The following is a 23840-nucleotide window of genomic DNA, read 5'->3' as shown; positions in this document are numbered from 1 at the left end:
CAAAAATTGCAGATTTCTATTTTGTCACCAAAAACGATGACTCGCGATCATGCCGAACTAGCGACATTCTGGACAGGCCTTAAAAACATTTTAAAACCATTTTCACAAAAAATAGCAGATTTTTTTTTCATTTTGACACTAAAAACAGTGACCCCGGTCATGCCGAACTATCGACATTCTGGACAGGCCTAAAAAAATATTTTAAAACCATTTTCACAAAAAATTTCAGATTTCTATTTTTGTCACCAAAAACGATGACTCCGGTCATGCCGAACTAGCGACATTCTGGACAGGCCTAAAAAAAACATTTTAAAACCATTTCACAAAAATTGCAGATTTCTATTTTGTCCCTAAAAACGATGACTCGATCATGCCGAACTAGCGACATTCTGGACAGGCCTAAAAAAACATTTTAAAACCATTTTCACAAAAATTGCAGATTTTTTTCTTCATTTTGTCACAAAAAACGGTGACTCCGATCATGCCGAACTATCGACATTCTGGACAGGCCTAAAAAAAAAATTTTAAAACCATTTTCACAAAAATTGCAGATTTCTATTTTTGACACCAAAAACGATGACTCCGATCATGCCGAACTAGCGACATTCTGGACAGGCCTAAAAAAACATTTTAAAACCATTTTCACAAAAATTGCAGATTTCTATTTTGTCCCTAAAAACGATGACTCCGATCATGCCGAAATAGCGACATTCTGGACAGGCCTAAAAAAACATTTTAAAACCATTTTCACAAAAAATTGCAGATTTCTATTTTTGACACCAAAACGATGACTCCGATCATGCCGAACTAGCGACATTCTGGACAGGCCTAAAAAAAACATTTTGAAACCATTTTCACAAAAAATTGCAGATTTCTATTTTGTGACCCTAAAAACAGTGACTCCGGTCATGCCCGAACTAGCGACATTCTGGACAGGCCTAAAAAACATTTTAAAACCATTTTCACAAAAAATTGCAGATTTCTATTTTGTCCCTAAAACGATGACTCCGATCATGCCGAACTAGCGACATTCTGGACAGGCTTAAAAAAAACATTTTAAAACCATTTTCACAAAAAATAGCAGATTTTTTTTTCTTCATTTTTGACACAAAAACAGTGACCCGGTCATGCCGAACTATCGACATTCTGGACAGGCCTAAAAAAAAAATTAAAACCATTTTCACCAAAAAATTGCAGATTTTTTCATTTTCGTGACACAAAAACGGTGACCCCGATCATGCCGAACTAAGCGACATTCTGGACAGGCCTAAAAAAAAATTTAAAACCATTTTCACAAAAAATTGCAGATTTCTATTTTTGTCACCTAAAAACGATGACTCCGATCATGCCGAACTAGCGACATTCTGGACAGGCCTAAAAAACATTTTAAAACCATTTCCACAAAAATTGCAGATTTCTATTTTGTCCCTAAAACGTGACTCCGATCATGCCGAACTAAGCGACATTCTGGACAGGCCTAAAAAAAACATTTTAAAACCATTTTCACCAAAAAATTGCAGATTTCTTTTTTGTCCCTAAAAACAATGATCCGATCATGCCGAACTAGCGACATTCTGGACAGGCCTAAAAAAACATTTTAAAACCATTTTCACAAAAAATTGCAGATTTCTTCATTTTTGACACTAAAAACGATGACCCCGATCATGCCGAACTAGCGACATTCTGGACAGGCCTAAAAAAAACATTTAAAACCATTTTCACAAAAAATTGCAGATTTCTATTTTGTCCTAAAAACGATGACTCCGATCATGCCGAACTAGCGACATTCTGGACAGGCCAAAAAAACATTTTAAAACCATTTTCACAAAAAATAGCAGATATTTTTTCTTCATTTTTGTCACAAAAACAGTGACCCCGGTCATGCCGAACTAGCGACATTCTGGACAGGCCTAAAAAAAATTAAAACCATTTTCACAAAAATTGCAGATTTCAATTTTGACACCTAAAACAATGACCCGGTCATGCCGAACTAGCGACATTCTGGACAGGCCTAAAAAAATTTTAAAACCATTTCTCACAAAAAATTGCAGATTTCTATTTTGTCCCTAAAAACGATGACCGATCATGCCGAACTAGCGACATTCTGGACAGGCCTAAAAAAAACATTTTAAAACCATTTCCACAAAAAATTGCAGATTTCTATTTTGTCCTAAAACGATGACTCCGATCATGCCGAACTAGCGACATTCTGGACAGGCCTAAAAAACATTTTAAAACCATTTTCACCAAAAATTGCAGATTTCTATTTTGTCCCTAAAAACGATGACTCGATCATGCCGAACTAGCGACATTCTGGACAGGCTTAAAAAAACATTTAAAACCATTTTCACAAAAATAGCAGATATCTTTTTTTTTCTTCATTTTTTGACACAAAAACAGTGACCCCGGTCATGCCGAACTATCGACATTCTGGACAGGCCTAAAAAACATTTTAAAACCATTTTCACAAAAATTGCAGATTTCTATTTTTGTCACCAAAAACGATGACTCCGATCATGCCGAACTAGCGACATTCTGGACAGGCCTAAAAAAACATTTTAAAACCATTTTCACAAAAATTGCTGATTTCTATTTTGTCACCAAAAACGATGACTCCGATCATGCCGAACTATCTACATTCTGGACAAGCCTAAAAAACATTTTAAAACCATTTTCACAAAAATTGCAGATTTCTATTTTTGACACCAAAAACGGTGACTCCGATCATGCCGAACTAGCGACATTTTGGACAGGCCTAAAAAAAACATTTTAGAACCATTTTCACAAAAAAGCTCAGATGTATTTTTTCATTTTCGTGACACAAAAACAGTGACCCCGGTCATGCCGAACTAGCGACATTCTGGACAGGCCTAAAAAAAAACATTTTAAAACCATTTCCACAAAAATTACATATATCTATTTTGTCCCTAAAACGATGACTCCGATCATGCCGAACTAGCGACATTCTGGACAGGCCTAAAAAAACATTTTAAAACCATTTTCACAAAAATTGCAGATTTCTATTTTGTCCCTAAAAACGATGACTCCGATCATGCCGAACTAGCGACATTCTGGACAGGCTTAAAAAAAACATTTTAAAACCATTTTCACAAAAAATAGCAGATTTTTTTTCTTCATTTTTGACACAAAACAGTGACCCCGGTCATGCCGAACTATCGACATTCTGGACAGGCATAAAAAAACATTTTAAAACCATTTTCACAAAAAATGCAGATTTCTATTTTGACACCAAAAACGATGACTCCGATCATGCCGAACTAGCGACATTCTGGACAGGCCTAAAAAAACATTTTAAAAACATTTTCACAAAAAATTGCAGATTTCTATTTTTGTCACCAAAAACGATGACTCGATCATGCCGAACTAGCGACATTCTGGACAGGCCTAAAAAACATTTTAAAACCATTTTCAGAAAAAATGCTGATTTCTATTTTGTCACCAAAAACGATGACTCCGATAATGCCGAACTAGTGACATTTTTGGACAGGCCTAAAAAAACATTTTAAAACAATTTTCACAAAAAATCTCAGATTTTTTTTTTCATTTTTTGACACAAAAACAGTGACCCTGGTCATGCCGAACTATCGACATTCTGGACAGGCCTAAAAAAATATTTTATAACCATTTTCACAAAAATTGCAGATTTCTATTTTGTCCCTAAAAACGATGACTCCGATCATGCCGAACTAGCGACATTCTGGACAGGCCTAAAAAAACATTTTAAACCATTCCCACAAAAATTGCAGATTTCTATTTTTGTCCCTAAAAACGATGACTCGATCATGCTGAAAAAAAGCGACATTCTGGACAGGCCTAAAAACATTTTAAAACCATTTCCACAAAAATTGCAGATTTCTACTTTGTCCCTAAAACGATGACTCCGATCATGCCGAAAAAGCGACATTCTGGAAAGGCCTAAAAAAATGTAAAAACCATTTTCACAAAAATTGCAGATTTCTATTTTTGACACCAAAAACGATGACTCCGATCATGCCGAACTAGCGACATTCTGGACAGGCTTAAAAAAAACATTTTAAAACCATTTTCACAAAAATAGCAGATATTTTTTTCTTCATTTTTTGACACAAAAACAGTGACCCCGGTCATGCCGAACTATCGACATTCTGGACAGGCCTAAAAAAAAACCATTTTCACAAAAAATTGCAGATATTTTTTTTTAATTTTCGTGACACAAAAACAGTGACCCCGGTCATGCCGAACTAGCGACATTCTGGACAGGCCTAAAAAAAACATTTTAAAACCATTCCCACAAAAAATTGCAGATTTCTATTTTGTCCCTAAAAACGATGACTCGATCATGCCGAACTAGCGACATTCTGGACAGGCCTAAAAAACATTTTAAAACCATTTCACAAAAAATTGCAGATTTCTATTTTGTCCCTAAAAACGATGACTCGATCATGCCGAACTAGCGACATTCTGGACAGGCCTAAAAAAACATTTTAAAACCATTTTCCACAAAAAATTCCAGATTTCTATTTTGTCCCTAAAAACGATGACTCGATCATGCCGAACTAGCGACATTCTGGACAGGCCTAAAAAAAACATTTTAAAACCATTTCCACAAAAAATTGCAGATTTCTATTTTGTCCCTAAAACGATGACTCCGATCATGCCGAACTAGCGACATTCTGGACAGGCCTAAAAAAAACATTTTAAAATCATTTCCACAAAAATTCCAGATTTCTATTTTGTCCCTAAGAAACGATGACTCCGATCATGCCGAACTAGCGACATTCTGGACAGGCTTAAAAAAACATTTTAAAACCATTTTCACAAAAATTGCAGATATTTTTTCATTTTCGTGACACAAAAACAGTGACCCCGGTCATGCCGAACTAGCGACATTCTGGACAGGCCTAAAAAAAACATTTTAAAACCATTCCCACAAAAATTGCAGATTTCTATTTTGTCCCTAAAAACGATGACTCCGATCATGCCGAACTAGCGACATTCTGGACAGGCTTAAAAAAAACATTTTAAAACCATTTTCACAAAAAATTGCAGATTTCAATTTTGTCCCTAAAAACGATGACTCGATCATGCCGAACTAGCGACATTCTGGACAGGCTTAAAAAAATCATTTTAAAACCATTTTCACAAAAAATAGCAGATATTTTTTTCTTCATTTTTTGACACAAAAACAGTGACCCCGGTCATGCCGAACTATCGACATTCTGGACAGGCCTAAAAAAAAATTAAAACCATTTTCACAAAAATTGCAGATATTTTTTTTCATTTTCGTGGACACAAAAACAGTGACCCCGGTCATGCCGAACTAGCGACATTCTGGACAGGCCTAAAAAAAAAATTAAAACCATTTCCACAAAAAATTGCAGATTTCTATTTTGTCCCTAAAAACAATGACTCCGATCATGCCGAACTAGCGACATTCTGGACAGGCCTAAAAAAACATTTTAAAACCATTTCCACAAAAATTCCAGATTTCTATTTTGTCCCTAAAAACGATGACTCGATCATGCGAACTAGCGACATTCTGGACAGGCCTAAAAACATTTTAAAACCATTTTCACCAAAATTGCAGATTTCTATTTTGTCCCTAAAAACGATGACTCGATCATGCCGAACTAGCGACATTCTGGACAGGCTTAAAAAAAACATTTTAAAACCATTTTCACAAAAATAGCAGATATCTTTTTTTTTCTTCATTTTTGACACAAAAACAGTGACCCCGGTCATGCCGAACTATCGACATTCTGGACAGGCCTAAAAAAACATTTTAAAACCATTTTCACAAAAATTGCAGATTTCTATTTTTGTCACCAAAAACGATGACTCGATCATGCCGAACTAGCGACATTCTGGACAGGCCTAAAAAAACATTTTAAAACCATTTTCACAAAAATTGCTGATTTCTATTTTGTCACCAAAACGATGACTCCGATCATGCCGAACTATCTACATTCTGGACAAGCCTAAAAAAACATTTTAAAACCATTTTCACAAAAAATTGCAGATTTCTATTTTTGACACCAAAAACGATGACTCGATCATGCCGAACTAGCGACATTTTGGACAGGCCTAAAAAAACATTTTAGAACCATTTTCACAAAAAAAGCTCAGATGTATTTTTTCATTTTCGTGACACAAAAACAGTGACCCCGGTCATGCCGAACTAGCGACATTCTGGACAGGCCTAAAAAAACATTTTAAAACCATTTCCACAAAAAATTACATATATCTATTTTGTCCCTAAAAACGATGACTCGATCATGCCGAACTAGCGACATTCTGGACAGGCCTAAAAACATTTTAAAACCATTTTCACAAAAATTGCAGATTTCTATTTTGTCCCTAAAAACGATGACTCGATCATGCCGAACTAGCGACATTCTGGACAGGCTTAAAAACATTTTAAAACCATTTTCACAAAAAATAGCAGATATTTTTTCTTCATTTTTGACACAAAAACAGTGACCCCGGTCATGCCGAAACTATCGACATTCTGGACAGGCATAAAAAAACATTTTAAAACCATTTTCACAAAAATGCAGATTTCTATTTTTGACACCAAAACGATGACTCCGATCATGCCGAACTAGCGACATTCTGGACAGGCCTAAAAAAACATTTTAAAAACATTTTCACAAAAAATTGCAGATTTCTATTTTTGTCACCAAAAACGATGACTCCGATCATGCCGAACTAGCGACATTCTGGACAGGCCTAAAAAACATTTTAAAACCATTTTCAGAAAAAATGCTGATTTCTTTTTGTCACCAAAAACGATGACTCCGATAATGCCGAACTAGTGACATTTTTGGACAGGCCTAAAAAACATTTTAAAACAATTTTCACAAAAATCTCAGATTTTTTTTCATTTTTTGACACAAAAACAGTGACCCTGGTCATGCCGAACTATCGACATTCTGGACAGGCCTAAAAATATTTTATAACCATTTTCACAAAAAATTGCAGATTTCTATTTTGTCGCTAAAAACGATGACTCCGATCATGCCGAACTAGCGACATTCTGGACAGGCCTAAAAAAACATTTTAAAACCATTCCCACAAAAATTGCAGATTTCTATTTTGTCCCTAAAAACGATGACTCCGATCATGCTGAAAAAGCGACATTCTGGACAGGCCTAAAAACATTTTAAACCATTTCCACAAAAAATTGCAGATTTCTATTTTGTCCCTAAAAACGATGACTCCGATCATGCCGAAAAAGCGACATTCTGGAAAGGCCTAAAAAAATGTAAAAACCATTTTCACAAAAATTGCAGATTTCTATTTTTGACACCCAAAACGATGACTCGATCATGCCGAACTAGCGACATTCTGGACAGGCTTAAAAAAACATTTTAAAACCATTTTCACAAAAATAGCAGATATTTTTTTTTCTTCATTTTTGACACAAAAACAGTGACCCCGGTCATGCCGAACTATCGACATTCTGGACAGGCCTAAAAAAAATAAATAAACCATTTTCACAAAAATTGCAGATATTTTTTTTTAATTTTCGTGACACAAAAACAGTGACCCCGGTCATGCCGAACTAGCGACATTCTGGACAGGCCTAAAAAACATTTTAAAACCATTCCCACAAAAAATTGCAGATTTCTATTTTGTCCCTAAAAACGATGACTCCGATCATGCCGAAATAGCGACATTCTGGACAGGCTTAAAAAACATTTTAAAACCATTTTCACAAAAATTGCAGATTTCTATTTTGTCCCTAAAAACGATGACTCCGATCATGCCGAACTAGCGACATTCTGGACAGGCTTAAAAAAAACATTTTAAAACCATTTTCACAAAAAATTGCAGATTTCTATTTTGTCCCTAAAAACGATGACTCGATCATGCCGAACTAGCGACATTCTGGACAGGCTTAAAAAATCATTTTAAAACCATTTTCACAAAAAATAGCAGATATTTTTTTTTCTTCATTTTTGACACAAAAACAGTGACCCAGGTCATGCCGAACTATCGACATTCTGGACAGGCCTAAAAAAAAAAATTAAAACCATTTTCACAAAAAATTGCAGATATTTTTTTCATTTTCGTGACACAAAACAGTGACCCCGGTCATGCCGAACTAGCGACATTCTGGACAGGCCTAAAAAAAAATTAAAACCATTTCCACAAAAATTGCAGATTTCTATTTTGTCCCTAAAACGATGACTCCGATCATGCCGAACTAGCGACATTCTGGACAGGCCTAAAAAAACATTTTAAAACCATTTCCACAAAAAATTCCAGATTTCTATTTTGTCCCTAAAAACGATGACTCGATCATGCCGAACTAGCGACATTCTGGACAGGCCTAAAAAACATTTTAAAACCATTTCCACAAAAATTGCAGATTTCTATTTTGTCCCTAAAACGATGACTCCGATCATGCCGAACTAGCGACATTCTGGACAGGCCTAAAAAAACATTTTAAAATCATTTCCACAAAAATTCCAGATTTCTATTTTGTCCCTAAAAACGATGACTCCGATCATGCCGAACTAGCGACATTCTGGACAGGCTTAAAAAAACATTTTAAAACCATTTTCACAAAAAATTGCAGATATTTTTTTCATTTTCGTGACACAAAAACAGTGACCCGGTCATGCCGAACTAGCGACATTCTGGACAGGCCTAAAAACCATTTTAAAACCATTCCCACAAAAATTGCAGATTTCTATTTTGTCCCTAAAAACGATGACTCCGATCATGCCGAACTAGCGACATTCTGGACAGGCTTAAAAAAAACATTTTAAAACCATTTTCACAAAAATTGCAGATTTCAATTTTGTCCCTAAAAACGATGACTCCGATCATGCCGAACTAGCGACATTCTGGACAGGCTTAAAAAAATCATTTTAAAACCATTTTCACAAAAAAATAGCAGATATCTTTTTTTCTTCATTTTTTGACACAAAAACAGTGACCCGGTCATGCCGAACTACTCGACATTCTGGACAGGCCTAAAAAAAAATTAAACCATTTTCACAAAAATTGCAGATATTTTTTTTCATTTTCGTGACACAAAAACAGTGACCCCGGTCATGCCGAACTAGCGACATTCTGGACAGGCCTAAAAAACATTTTAAAACCATTCCCACAAAAAATTGCAGATTTCTATTTTGTCCCTAAAAACAATGACTCCGATCATGCCGAACTAGCGACATTCTGGACAGGCCTAAAAAAACATTTTAAAACCATTTCCACAAAAATTCCAGATTTCTATTTTGTCCCTAAAAACGATGACTCCGATCATGCCGAACTAGCGACATTCTGGACAGGCCTAAAAAACATTTTAAAACCATTTTCACCAAAATTGCAGATTTCTATTTTGTCCCTAAAAACGATGACTCCGATCATGCCGAACTAGCGACATTCTGGACAGGCTTAAAAAAAACATTTTAAAACCATTTTCACAAAAATAGCAGATATCTTTTTTTTTTCTTCATTTTTTGACACAAAAACAGTGACCCCGGTCATGCCGAACTATCGACATTCTGGACAGGCCTAAAAAACATTTTAAAACCATTTTCACAAAAATTGCAGATTTCTATTTTTGTCACCAAAAACGATGACTCGATCATGCCGAACTAGCGACATTCTGGACAGGCCTAAAAAACATTTTAAAACCATTTTCACAAAAATTGCTGATTTCTATTTTTGTCACCAAAAACGATGACTCCGATCATGCCGAACTATCTACATTCTGGACAAGCCTAAAAAAACATTTTAAAACCATTTTCACAAAAAATTGCAGATTTCTATTTTTGACACCAAAAACGATGACTCCGATCATGCCGAACTAGCGACATTTTGGACAGGCCTAAAAAAACATTTTAGAACCATTTTCACAAAAAGCTCAGATGTATTTTTTTCATTTTCGTGACACAAAACAGTGACCCCGGTCATGCCGAACTAGCGACATTCTGGACAGGCCTAAAAAAAAACATTTTAAAACCATTTCCACAAAAATTACATATATCTATTTTGTCCCTAAAAACGATGACTCCGATCATGCCGAACTAGCGACATTCTGGACAGGCCTAAAAAACATTTTAAAACCATTTTCACAAAAAATTGCAGATTTCTATTTTGTCCCTAAAACGATGACTCGATCATGCCGAACTAGCGACATTCTGGACAGGCTTAAAAAAAAAATTTTAAAACCATTTTCACAAAAATAGCAGATATTTTTTTTCTTCATTTTTTGACACAAAAACAGTGACCCCGGTCATGCCGAACTATCGACATTCTGGACAGGCATAAAAAACATTTTAAAACCATTTTCACAAAAAATGCAGATTTCTATTTTTGTCACCAAAAACGATGACTCCGATCATGCCGAACTAGCGACATTCTGGACAGGCCTAAAAAAACATTTTAAAACCATTTTCAGAAAAAAATGCTGATTTCTATTTTTTTCACCAAAAACGATGACTCCGATAATGCCGAACTAGTGACATTTTTGGACAGGCCTAAAAAAACATTTTAAAACAATTTTCACAAAAAATCTCAGATTTTTTTTTTCATTTTTTGACACAAAAACAGTGACCCTGGTCATGCCGAACTATCGACATTCTGGACAGGCCTAAAAAAATATTTTATAACCATTTTCACAAAAATTGCAGATTTCTATTTTGTCCCTAAAAACGATGACTCCGATCATGCCGAACTAGCGACATTCTGGACAGGCCTAAAAAAACATTTTAAAACCATTCCCACAAAAAATTGCAGATTTCTATTTTGTCCCTAAAAACGATGACTCCGATCATGCTGAAAAAAGCGACATTCTGGACAGGCCTAAAAAACATTTTAAAACCATTTCCACAAAAATTGCAGATTTCTATTTTGTCCCTAAAAACGATGACTCCGATCATGCCGAAAAAGCGACATTCTGGAAAGGCCTAAAAAAATGTAAAAACCATTTTCACAAAAAATTGCAGATTTCTATTTTTGACACCAAAAACGATGACTCGATCATGCCGAACTAGCGACATTCTGGACAGGCTTAAAAAACATTTTAAAACCATTTTCACAAAAAATAGCAGATATTTTTTTCTTCATTTTTGACACAAAAACAGTGACCCCGGTCATGCCGAACTATCGACATTCTGGACAGGACTAAAAAAATAAATAAACCATTTTCACAAAAAATTGCAGATATTTTTTTTAATTTTCGTGACACAAAAACAGTGACCCCGGTCATGCCGAACTAGCGACATTCTGGACAGGCCTAAAAAAACATTTTAAAACCATTCCCACAAAAAATTGCAGATTTCTATTTTGTCCCTAAAAACAATGACTCCGATCATGCCGAAATAGCGACATTCTGGACAGGCTTAAAAAAACATTTTAAAACCATTTTCACAAAACATTGCAGATTTCTATTTTGTCCCTAAAAACGATGACTCCGATCATGCCGAACTAGCGACATTCTGGACAGGCTTAAAAAAACATTTTAAAACCATTTTCACAAAAATTGCAGATTTCTATTTTGTCCCTAAAAACGATGACTCCGATCATGCCGAACTAGCGACATTCTGGACAGGCTTAAAAAATCATTTTAAAACCATTTTCACAAAAAATAGCAGATATTTTTTTTCTTCATTTTTTGACACAAAAACAGTGACCCAGGTCATGCCGAACTATCGACATTCTGGACAGGCCTAAAAAAAAAAATTAAAACCATTTTCACAAAAATTGCAGATATTTTTTTTCATTTTCGTGACACAAAAACAGTGACCCCGGTCATGCCGAACTAGCGACATTCTGGACAGGCCTAAAAAAAAAATTAAAACCATTTTCACAAAAATTGCAGATTTCTATTTTGTCCCTAAAAACGATGACTCCGATCATGCCGAACTAGCGACATTCTGGACAGGCTTAAAAAAATCATTTTAAAACCATTTTCACAAAAAATAGCAGATATTTTTTTCTTCATTTTTTGACACAAAAACAGTGACCCAGGTCATGCCGAACTATCGACATTCTGGACAGGCCTAAAAAAAATTAAAACCATTTTCACAAAAATTGCAGATATTTTTTTTCATTTTCGTGAAACAAAACAGTGACCCCGGTCATGCCGAACTAAGCGACATTCTGGACAGGCCTAAAAAAAAAAATTAAAACCATTTCCACAAAAAATTGCAGATTTCTATTTTGTCCCTAAAAACGATGACTCCGATCATGCCGAACTAGCGACATTCTGGACAGGCCTAAAAAAACATTTTAAAACCATTTCCACAAAAATTCCAGATTTCTATTTTGTCCCTAAAAACGATGACTCCGATCATGCCGAACTAGCGACATTCTGGACAGGCCTAAAAAAACATTTTAAAACCATTTCCACAAAAAATTGCAGATTTCTATTTTGTCCCTAAAAACGATGACTCCGATCATGCCGAACTAGCGACATTCTGGACAGGCCTAAAAAAAACATTTTAAAATCATTTCCACAAAAAATTCCAGATTTCTATTTTGTCCCTAAACACGATGACTCCGATCATGCCGAACTAGCGACATTCTGGACAGGCCTAAAAAACATTTTAAAACCATTTTCACCAAAAATTGCAGATTTCTATTTTGTCCCTAAAAACGATGACTCCGATCATGCCGAACTAGCGACATTCTGGACAGGCTTAAAAAATCATTTTAAAACCATTTTCACAAAAATAGCAGATATTTTTTTCTTCATTTTTTGACACAAAAACAGTGACCCAGGTCATGCCGAACTATCGACATTCTGGACAGGCCTAAAAAAAAAATTAAAACCATTTTCACAAAAATTGCAGATATTTTTTTTCATTTTCGTGACACAAAAACAGTGACCCCGGTCATGCCGAACTAGCGACATTCTGGACAGGCCTAAAAAAAAAATTAAAACCATTTCCACAAAAAATTGCAGATTTCTATTTTGTCCCTAAAAACGATGACTCCGATCATGCCGAACTAGCGACATTCTGGACAGGCCTAAAAAAACATTTTAAAACCATTTCCACAAAAAATTCCAGATTTCTATTTTGTCCCTAAAAACGATGACTCGATCATGCCGAACTAGCGACATTCTGGACAGGCCTAAAAAACATTTTAAAACCATTTCCACAAAAATTGCAGATTTCTATTTTGTCCCTAAAAACGATGACTCCGATCATGCCGAACTAGCGACATTCTGGACAGGCCTAAAAAAACATTTTAAAATCATTTCCACAAAAATTCCAGATTTCTATTTTGTCCCTAAACACGATGACTCGATCATGCCGAACTAGCGACATTCTGGACAGGCCTAAAAAACATTTTAAAACCATTTTCACCAAAAATTGCAGATTTCTATTTTGTCCCTAAAACGATGACTCCGATCATGCCGAACTAGCGACATTCTGGACAGGCTTAAAAAAACATTTTAAAACCATTTTCACAAAAAATAGCAGATATTTTTTTTCTTCATTTTTTGACACAAAAACAGTGACCCCGGTCATGCCGAACTATCGACATTCTGGACAGGCCTAAAAAAAAATTAAAACCATTTTCACAAAAATTGCAGATATTTTTTTCATTTTCGTGACACAAAAACAGTGACCCCGGTCATGCCGAACTAGCGACATTCTGACAGGCCAAAAAAAAAATTAAAACCATTTCCACAAAAAATTGCAGATATTTTTTTCATTTTCGTGACACAAAAACAGTGACCCCGGTCATGCCGAACTAGCGACATTCTGGACAGGCCTAAAAAAAAAATTAAAACCATTTCCACAAAAAATTGCAGATTTCTATTTTGTCCCTAAAAACGATGACTCCGATCATGCCGAACTAGCGACATTCTGGACAGGCCTAAAAAAACATTTTAAAACCATTTCCACAAAAAATTCCAGATTTCTATTTTGTCCCTAAAAACGATGACTCGATCATGCCGAACTAGCGACATTCTGGACAGGCCTAAAAAAACATTTTAAAACCATTTCCACAAAAAATTGCAGATTTCTATTTTGTCCCTAAAAATGATGACTCCGATCATGCCGAACTAGCGACATTCTGGACAGGCCTAAAAAAACATTTTAAAATCATTTCCACAAAAATTCCAGATTTCTATTTTGTCCCTAAAACGATGACTCCGATCATGCCGAACTAGCGACATTCTGGACAGGCTTAAAAAAACATTTTAAAACCATTTTCACAAAAAATTGCAGATATTTTTTTTTCATTTTCGTGACACAAAAACAGTGACCCCGGTCATGCCGAACTAGCGACATTCTGGACAGGCCTAAAAAAAACATTTTAAAACCATTCCCACAAAAAATTGCAGATTTCTATTTTGTCCCTAAAAACGATGACTCCGATCATGCCGAACTAGCGACATTCTGGACAGGCTTAAAAAAAACATTTTAAAACCATTTTCACAAAAAATTGCAGATTTCAATTTTGTCCCTAAAAACGATGACTCCGATCATGCCGAACTAGCGACATTCTGGACAGGCTTAAAAAAATCATTTTAAAACCATTTTCACAAAAAATAGCAGATATTTTTTTTTCTTCATTTTTTGACACACAAACAGTGACATATCGACATTCTGGACAGGCCTAAAAAAAAAAAATTAAAACCATTTTCACAAAAATTGCAGATATTTTTTTTCATTTTCGTGACACAAAACAGTGACCCCAGTCATGACGAACTAGCGACATTCTGGACAGGCCTAAAAAAAAAAATTAAAACCATTTCCACAAAAAATTGCAGATTTTTATTTTGTCCCTAAAAACAATGACTCCGATCATGCCGAACTAGCGACATTCTGGACAGGCCTAAAAAAAACATTTTAAAACCATTTCCACAAAAAATTCCAGATTTCTATTTTGTCCCTAAAAACGATGACTCCGATCATGCCGAACTAGCGACATTCTGGACAGGCCTAAAAAAACATTTTAAAACCATTTTCACCAAAAATTGCAGATTTCTATTTTGTCCCTAAAACGATGACTCGATCATGCCGAACTAGCGACATTCTGGACAGGCTTAAAAAAAACATTTTAAAACCATTTTCACAAAAAATTGCAGATATTTTTTTTCATTTTCGTGACACAAAAACAGTGACCCCGGTCATGCCGAACTAGCGACATTCTGGACAGGCCTAAAAAAACATTTTAAAACCATTCCCACAAAAAATTGCAGATTTCTATTTTGTCCCTAAAAACGATGACTCCGATCATGCCGAACTAGCGACATTCTGGACAGGCTTAAAAAACATTTTAAAACCATTTTCACAAAAATTGCAGATTTCAATTTTGTCCCTAAAAACGATGACTCCGATCATGCCGAACTAGCGACATTCTGGACAGGCTTAAAAAATCATTTTAAAACCATTTTCACAAAAATAGCAGATATTTTTTTCTTCATTTTTTGACACACAAACAGTGACATATCGACATTCTGGACAGGCCTAAAAAAAAAATTAAAACCATTTTCACAAAAATTGCAGATATTTTTTTTCATTTTCGTGACACAAAAACAGTGACCCCAGTCATGCCGAACTAGCGACATTCTGGACAGGCCTAAAAAAAATTAAAACCATTTCCACAAAAAATTGCAGATTTCTATTTTGTCCCTAAAAACAATGACTCCGATCATGCCGAACTAGCGACATTCTGGACAGGCCTAAAAAAACATTTTAAAACCATTTCCACAAAAAATTCCAGATTTCTATTTTGTCCCTAAAAACGATGACTCCGATCATGCCGAACTAGCGACATTCTGGACAGGCCTAAAAAACATTTTAAAACCATTTTCACCAAAAATTGCAGATTTCTATTTTGTCCCTAAAAACGATGACTCCGATCATGCCGAACTAGCGACATTCTGGACAGGCTTAAAAAAACATTTTAAAACCATTTTCACAAAAAATAGCAGATATCTTTTTTTTTCTTCATTTTTGACACAAAAACAGTGACCCCGGTCATGCCGAACTATCGACATTCTGGACAGGCCTAAAAAACATTTTAAAACCATTTTCACAAAAATTGCAGATTTCTATTTTTGTCACCAAAAACGATGACTCCGATCATGCCGAACTAGCGACATTCTGGACAGGCCTAAAAAACATTTTAAAACCATTTTCACAAAAAATTGCTGATTTCTATTTTTGTCACCAAAAACGATGACTCCGATCATGCCGAACTATCTACATTCTGGACAAGCCTAAAAAACATTTTAAAACCATTTTCACAAAATTGCAGATTTCTATTTTTGACACCAAAAACGATGACTCCGATCATGCCGAACTAGCGACATTCTGGACAGGCCTAAAAAAACATTTTAAAACCATTTTCACAAAAATTGCTGATTTCTATTTTTGTCACCAAAAACGATGACTCCGATCATGCCGAACTATCTACATTCTGGACAAGCCTAAAAAACATTTTAAAACCATTTTCACAAAAATTGCAGATTTCTATTTTTGACACCAAAAACGATGACTCCGATCATGCCGAACTAGCGACATTTTGGACAGGCCTAAAAAAAAATTTTAGAACCATTTTCACAAAAAAGCTCAGATGTATTTTTTCATTTTCGTGACACAAAAACAGTGACCCGGTCATGCCGAACTAGCGACATTCTGGACAGGCCTAAAAAAACATTTTAAAACCATTTCCACAAAAATTACATATATCTATTTTGTCCCTAAAAACGATGACTCCGATCATGCCGAACTAGCGACATTCTGGACAGGCCTAAAAAAACATTTTAAAACCATTTTCACAAAAAATTGCAGATTTCTATTTTGTCCCTAAAAACGATGACTCCGATCATGCCGAACTAGCGACATTCTGGACAGGCTTAAAAAAAACATTTTAAAACCATTTTCACAAAAAATAGCAGATATTTTTTTTTCTTCATTTTTTGACACAAAAACAGTGACCCCGGTCATGCCGAACTATCGACATTCTGGACAGGCATAAAAAAACATTTTAAAACCATTTTCACAAAAAAATGCAGATTTCTATTTTTGACACCAAAAACGATGACTCCGATCATGCCGAACTAGCGACATTCTGGACAGGCCTAAAAAAAACATTTTAAAAACATTTTCACAAAAATTGCAGATTTCTATTTTTGTCACCAAAAACGATGACTCCGATCATGCCGAACTAGCGACATTCTGGACAGGCCTAAAAAACATTTTAAAACCATTTTCAGAAAAAATGCTGATTTCTATTTTGTCACCAAAAACGATGACTCCGATAATGCCGAACTAGTGACATTTTTGACAGGCCTAAAAAAACATTTTAAAACAATTTTCACAAAAAATCTCAGATTTTTTTTTTCATTTTTTGACACAAAAACAGTGACCCTGGTCATGCCGAACTATCGACATTCTGGACAGGCCTAAAAAAATATTTTATAACCATTTTCACAAAAAATTGCAGATTTCTATTTTGTCCCTAAAAACGATGACTCCGATCATGCCGAACTAGCGACATTCTGGACAGGCCTAAAAAAAACATTTTAAAACCATTCCCACAAAAAATTGCAGATTTCTATTTTGTCCCTAAAAACGATGACTCCGATCATGCTGAAAAAAGCGACATTCTGGACAGGCCTAAAAAACATTTTAAAACCATTTCCACAAAAAATTGCAGATTTCTATTTTGTCCCTAAAAACGATGACTCCGATCATGCCGAAAAAGCGACATTCTGGAAAGGCCTAAAAAAATGTAAAAAACATTTTCACAAAAATTGCAGATTTCTATTTTTGACACCAAAAACGATGACTCCGATCATGCCGAACTAGCGACATTCTGGACAGGCTTAAAAAAACATTTTAAAACCATTTTCACAAAAATTGCAGATTTCTATTTTGTCCCTAAAAACGATGACTCCGATCATGCCGAACTAGCGACATTCTGGACAGGCTTAAAAAAATCATTTTAAAACCATTTTCACAAAAAATAGCAGATATTTTTTTCTTCATTTTTTGACACAAAAACAGTGACCCAGGTCATGCCGAACTATCGACATTCTGGACAGGCCTAAAAAAAAAATTAAAACCATTTTCACAAAAAATTGCAGATATTTTTTTTCATTTTCGTGACACAAAAACAGTGACCCCGGTCATGCCGAACTAGCGACATTCTGGACAGGCCTAAAAAAAAAATTAAAACCATTTCCACAAAAATTGCAGATTTCTATTTTGTCCCTAAAAACGATGACTCCGATCATGCCGAACTAGCGACATTCTGGACAGGCCTAAAAAAACATTTTAAAACCATTTCCACAAAAATTCCAGATTTCTATTTTGTCCCTAAAAACGATGACTCCGATCATGCCGAACTAGCGACATTCTGGACAGGCCTAAAAAAACATTTTAAAACCATTTCCACAAAAAATTGCAGATTTCTATTTTGTCCCTAAAAACGATGACTCCGATCATGCCGAACTAGCGACATTCTGGACAGGCCTAAAAAAACATTTTAAAATCATTTCCACAAAAAATTCCAGATTTCTATTTTGTCCCTAAACACGATGACTCGATCATGCCGAACTAGCGACATTCTGGACAGGCCTAAAAAACATTTTAAAACCATTTTCACCAAAAATTGCAGATTTCTATTTTGTCCCTAAAAACGATGACTCCGATCATGCCGAACTAGCGACATTCTGGACAGGCTTAAAAAAAACATTTTAAAACCATTTTCACAAAAAATAGCAGATATTTTTTTTTCTTCATTTTTTGACACAAAAACAGTGACCCCGGTCATGCCGAACTAGCGACATTCTGGACAGGCCAAAAAAAAAATATTAAAACCATTTCCACAAAAAATTGCAGATATTTTTTTTTCATTTTCGTGACACAAAAACAGTGACCCCGGTCATGCCGAACTAGCGACATTCTGGACAGGCCTAAAAAAAAAAATTAAAACCATTTCCACAAAAAATTTCAGATTTCTATTTTGTCCCTAAAAACGATGACTCCGATCATGCCGAACTAGCGACATTCTGGACAGGCCTAAAAAAAACATTTTAAAACCATTTCCACAAAAAATTCCAGATTTCTATTTTGTCCCTAAAAACGATGACTCCGATCATGCCGAACTAGCGACATTCTGGACAGGCCTAAAAAACATTTTAAAACCATTTCCACAAAAAATTGCAGATTTCTATTTTGTCCCTAAAAACGATGACTCCGATCATGCCGAACTAGCGACATTCTGGACAGGCCTAAAAAAACATTTTAAAATCATTTCCACAAAAATTCCAGATTTCTATTTTGTCCCTAAACACGATGACTCCGATCATGCCGAACTAGCGACATTCTGGACAGGCCTAAAAAAACATTTTAAAACCATTTTCACCAAAAATTGCAGATTTCTATTTTGTCCCTAAAAACGATGACTCCGATCATGCCGAACTAGCGACATTCTGGACAGGCTTAAAAAAAACATTTTAAAACCATTTCCACAAAAAATTGCAGATTTCTATTTTGTCCCTAAAAACGATGACTCCGATCATGCCGAACTAGCGACATTCTGGACAGGCCTAAAAAAAACATTTTAAAATCATTTCCACAAAAAATTCCAGATTTCTATTTTGTCCCTAAACACGATGACTCCGATCATGCCGAACTAGCGACATTCTGGACAGGCCTAAAAAAACATTTTAAAACCATTTTCACCAAAAATTGCAGATTTCTATTTTGTCCCTAAAAACGATGACTCCGATCATGCCGAACTAGCGACATTCTGGACAGGCTTAAAAAAACATTTTAAAACCATTTTCACAAAAAATAGCAGATATTTTTTTCTTCATTTTTGACACAAAAACAGTGACCCCGGTCATGCCGAACTATCGACATTCTGGACAGGCCTAAAAAAAAAAATTAAAACCATTTTCACAAAAAATTGCAGATATTTTTTTTTCATTTTCGTGACACAAAAACAGTGACCCCGGTCATGCCGAACTAGCGACATTCTGGACAGGCCAAAAAAAAAAATTAAAACCATTTCCACAAAAAATTGCAGATTTCTATTTTGTCCCTAAAAACGATGACTCCGATCATGCCGAACTAGCGACATTCTGGACAGGCCTAAAAAAACATTTTAAAACCATTTTCACAAAAAATTGCTGATTTCTATTTTTGTCACCAAAAACGATGACTCCGATCATGCCGAACTATCGACATTCTGGACAGGCCTAAAAAAACATTTTAAAACCATTTTCACAAAAAATTGCTGATTTCTATTTTTGTCACCAAAAACGATGACTCCGATAATGCCGAACTAGCGACATTTTTGGACAGGCCTAAAAAACATTTTAAAACAATTTTCACAAAAATCTCAGATTTTTTTTTCATTTTTGACACAAAAACAGTGACCCTGGTCATGCCGAACTATCGACATTCTGGACAGGCCTAAAAAAATATTTTATAACCATTTTCACAAAAATTGCAGATTTCTATTTTGTCCCTAAAAACGATGACTCCGATCATGCCGAACTAGCGACATTCTGGACAGGCCTAAAAAAACATTTTAAAACCATTCCCACAAAAAATTGCAGATTTCTATTTTGTCCCTAAAAACGATGACTCCGATCATGCTGAAAAAGCGACATTCTGGACAGGCTTAAAAAAACATTTTAAAACCATTTTCACAAAAAATAGCAGATATTTTTTTTCTTCATTTTTGACACAAAAACAGTGACCCCGGTCATGCCGAACTATCGACATTCTGGACAGGCCTAAAAAACATTTTAAAACCATTTTCACAAAAATTGCAGATTTCTATTTTTGTCACCAAAAACGATGACTCCGATCATGCCGAACTAGCGACATTCTGGACAGGCCTAAAAAACATTTTAAAACCATTTTCACAAAAATTGCTGATTTCTATTTTTGTCACCAAAAACGATGACTCCGATCATGCCGAACTAGCGACATTCTGGACAGGCCTAAAAAACATTTTAAAACCATTTTCACAAAAAATTGCTGATTTCTATTTTTGTCACCAAAAACGATGACTCCGATAATGCCGAACTAGCGACATTTTTGGACAGGCCTAAAAAAACATTTTAAAACAATTTTCACAAAAAATCTCAGATTTATATTTTTGTCACCAAAAACGATGACTCCGATCATGCCGAACTAGCGACATTCTGGACAGGCCTAAAAAATATTTTATAACCATTTTCACAAAAATTGCAGATTTCTATTTTGTCCCTAAAAACGATGACTCCGATCATGCCGAACTAGCGACATTCTGGACAGGCCTAAAAAAAAATGTAAAAACCATTTTCACAAAAGATTGCAGATTTCTATTTTTGACACCAAAAACGATGACTCCGATCATGCCGAACTAGCGACATTCTGGACAGGCTTAAAAAAAACATTTTAAAACCATTTTCACAAAAAATAGCAGATATTTTTTTTTCTTCATTTTTTGACACAAAAACAGTGACCCCGGTCATGCCGAACTAGCGACATTCTGGACAGGCCAAAAAAAAAAAAGTAAAACCATTTTCACAAAAAATTGCTGATATTTTTTTTTCATTTTCCTGACACAAAAACAGTGACCCCGGTCATGCCGAACTAGCGACAATCTGGACAGGCCTAAAAAAAACATTTTAAAACCATTTCCACAAAAAATTGCAGATTTCTATTTTGTCCATAAAAACGATGACTCCGATCATGCCGAACTAGCGACATTCTGGACAGGCCTAAAAAAACATTTTAAAACCATTTTCACAAAAAATTGCAGATTTCTATTTTGTCCCTAAAAATGATGACTCCGATCATGCCGAACTAGCGACATTCTGGACAGGCTTAAAAAAACATTTTAAAACCATTTTCACAAAAAATAGCAGATATTTTTTTTCTTCATTTTTGACACAAAAACAGTGACCCCGGTCATGCCGAACTATCGACATTCTGGACAGGCCTAAAAAAAAATTAAAACCATTTTCACAAAAAATTGCAGATATTTTTTTTCATTTTTGTGACACAAAAACAGTGACCCCGGTCATGCCGAACTAGCGACATTCTGGACAGGCCTAAAAAAAACATTTTAAAACCATTTCCACAAAAAATTGCAGATTTCTATTTTGTCCATAAAAACGATGACTCCGATCATGCCGAACTAGCGACATTCTGGACAGGCTTAAAAAAAACATTTTAAAACCATTTTCACAAAAAATTGCAGATTTCTATTTTGTCCCTAAAAACGATGACTCCGATCATGCCGAACTAGCGACATTCTGGACAGGCTTAAAAAAAACATTTTAAAACCATTTTCACAAAAAATAGCAGATATTTTTTTTTCTTCATTTTTTGACACAAAAACAGTGACCCCGGTCATGCCGAACTATCGACATTCTGGACAGGCCTAAAAAAAAAAATTAAAACCATTTTCACAAAAAATTGAAGATATTTTTTTTCATTTTTGTGACACAAAAACAGTGACCCCGGTCATGCCGAATTAGCGACATTCTGGACAGGCCTAAAAAAAACATTTTAAAACCATTTCCACAAAAAATTGCAGATTTCTATTTTGTCCCTAAAAACGATGACACCGATCATGCCGAACTAGCGACATTCTGGACAGGCCTAATAAAAACATTTTAAAACCATTTTCACAAAAATTGCAGATTTCTATTTTTGTCACCAAAAACGATGACTCCGATCATGCCGAAAAAGCGACATTCAGGACAGGCCTAAAAAAAAAATTTTAGAACCATTTTCACAAAAAATTGCAGATTTCTATTTTTGTCACCAAAAACGATGACTCCGATCATGCCGAACTAGCGACATTCTGGACAGGCCTAATAAAAACATTTTAAAACCATTTTCACAAAAAATTGCAGATTTCTATTTTTGTCACCAAAAACGATGACTCCGATCATGCCGAAAAGCGACATTCAGGACAGGCCTAAAAAAATTTTAGAACCATTTTCACAAAAATTGCAGATTTCTATTTTGTCACCAAAAACGATGACTCCGATCATGCCGAACTAGCGACATTCTGGACAGGCCTAAAAAAACATTTTAAAACCATTTCCACAAAAATTCCAGATTTCTATTTTGTCCCTAAAAACGATGACTCCGATCATGCTGAAAAAAGCGACATTCTGGACAGGCTTAAAAAAAACATTTTAAAACCATTTTCACAAAAAATAGCAGATATTTTTTTTTCTTCATTTTTTGACACAAAAACAGTGACCCCGGTCATGCCGAACTATCGACATTCTGGACAGGCCTAAAAAAACATTTTAAAACCATTTTCACAAAAATTGCAGATTTCTATTTTTGTCACCAAAAACGATGACTCCGATCATGCCGAACTAGCGACATTCTGGACAGGCCTAAAAAACATTTTAAAACCATTTTCACAAAAATTGCTGATTTCTATTTTTGTCACCAAAAACGATGACTCCGATCATGCCGAACTAGCGACATTCTGGACAGGCCTAAAAAACATTTTAAAACCATTTTCACAAAAATTGCTGATTTCTATTTTTGTCACCAAAAACGATGACTCCGATAATGCCGAACTAGCGACATTTTTGGACAGGCCTAAAAAAACATTTTAAAACAATTTTCACAAAAAATCTCAGATTTATATTTTTGTCACCAAAAACGATGACTCCGATCATGCCGAACTAGCGACATTCTGGACAGGCCTAAAAAAATATTTTATAACCATTTTCACAAAAAATAGCAGATATTTTTTTTTCTTCATTTTTTGACACAAAAACAGTGACCCCGGTCATGGCGAACTATCGACATTCTGGACAGGCCTAAAAAAACATTTTAAAACCATTTTCACAAAAAATTGCAGATTTCTAT

Source organism: Salmo salar, chromosome ssa25 (genome assembly GCF_905237065.1).
Source record: "Salmo salar chromosome ssa25, Ssal_v3.1, whole genome shotgun sequence".
NCBI lineage: Eukaryota > Metazoa > Chordata > Actinopteri > Salmoniformes > Salmonidae > Salmo > Salmo salar.
Note: the sequence above shows the minus strand (reverse complement) of the source record.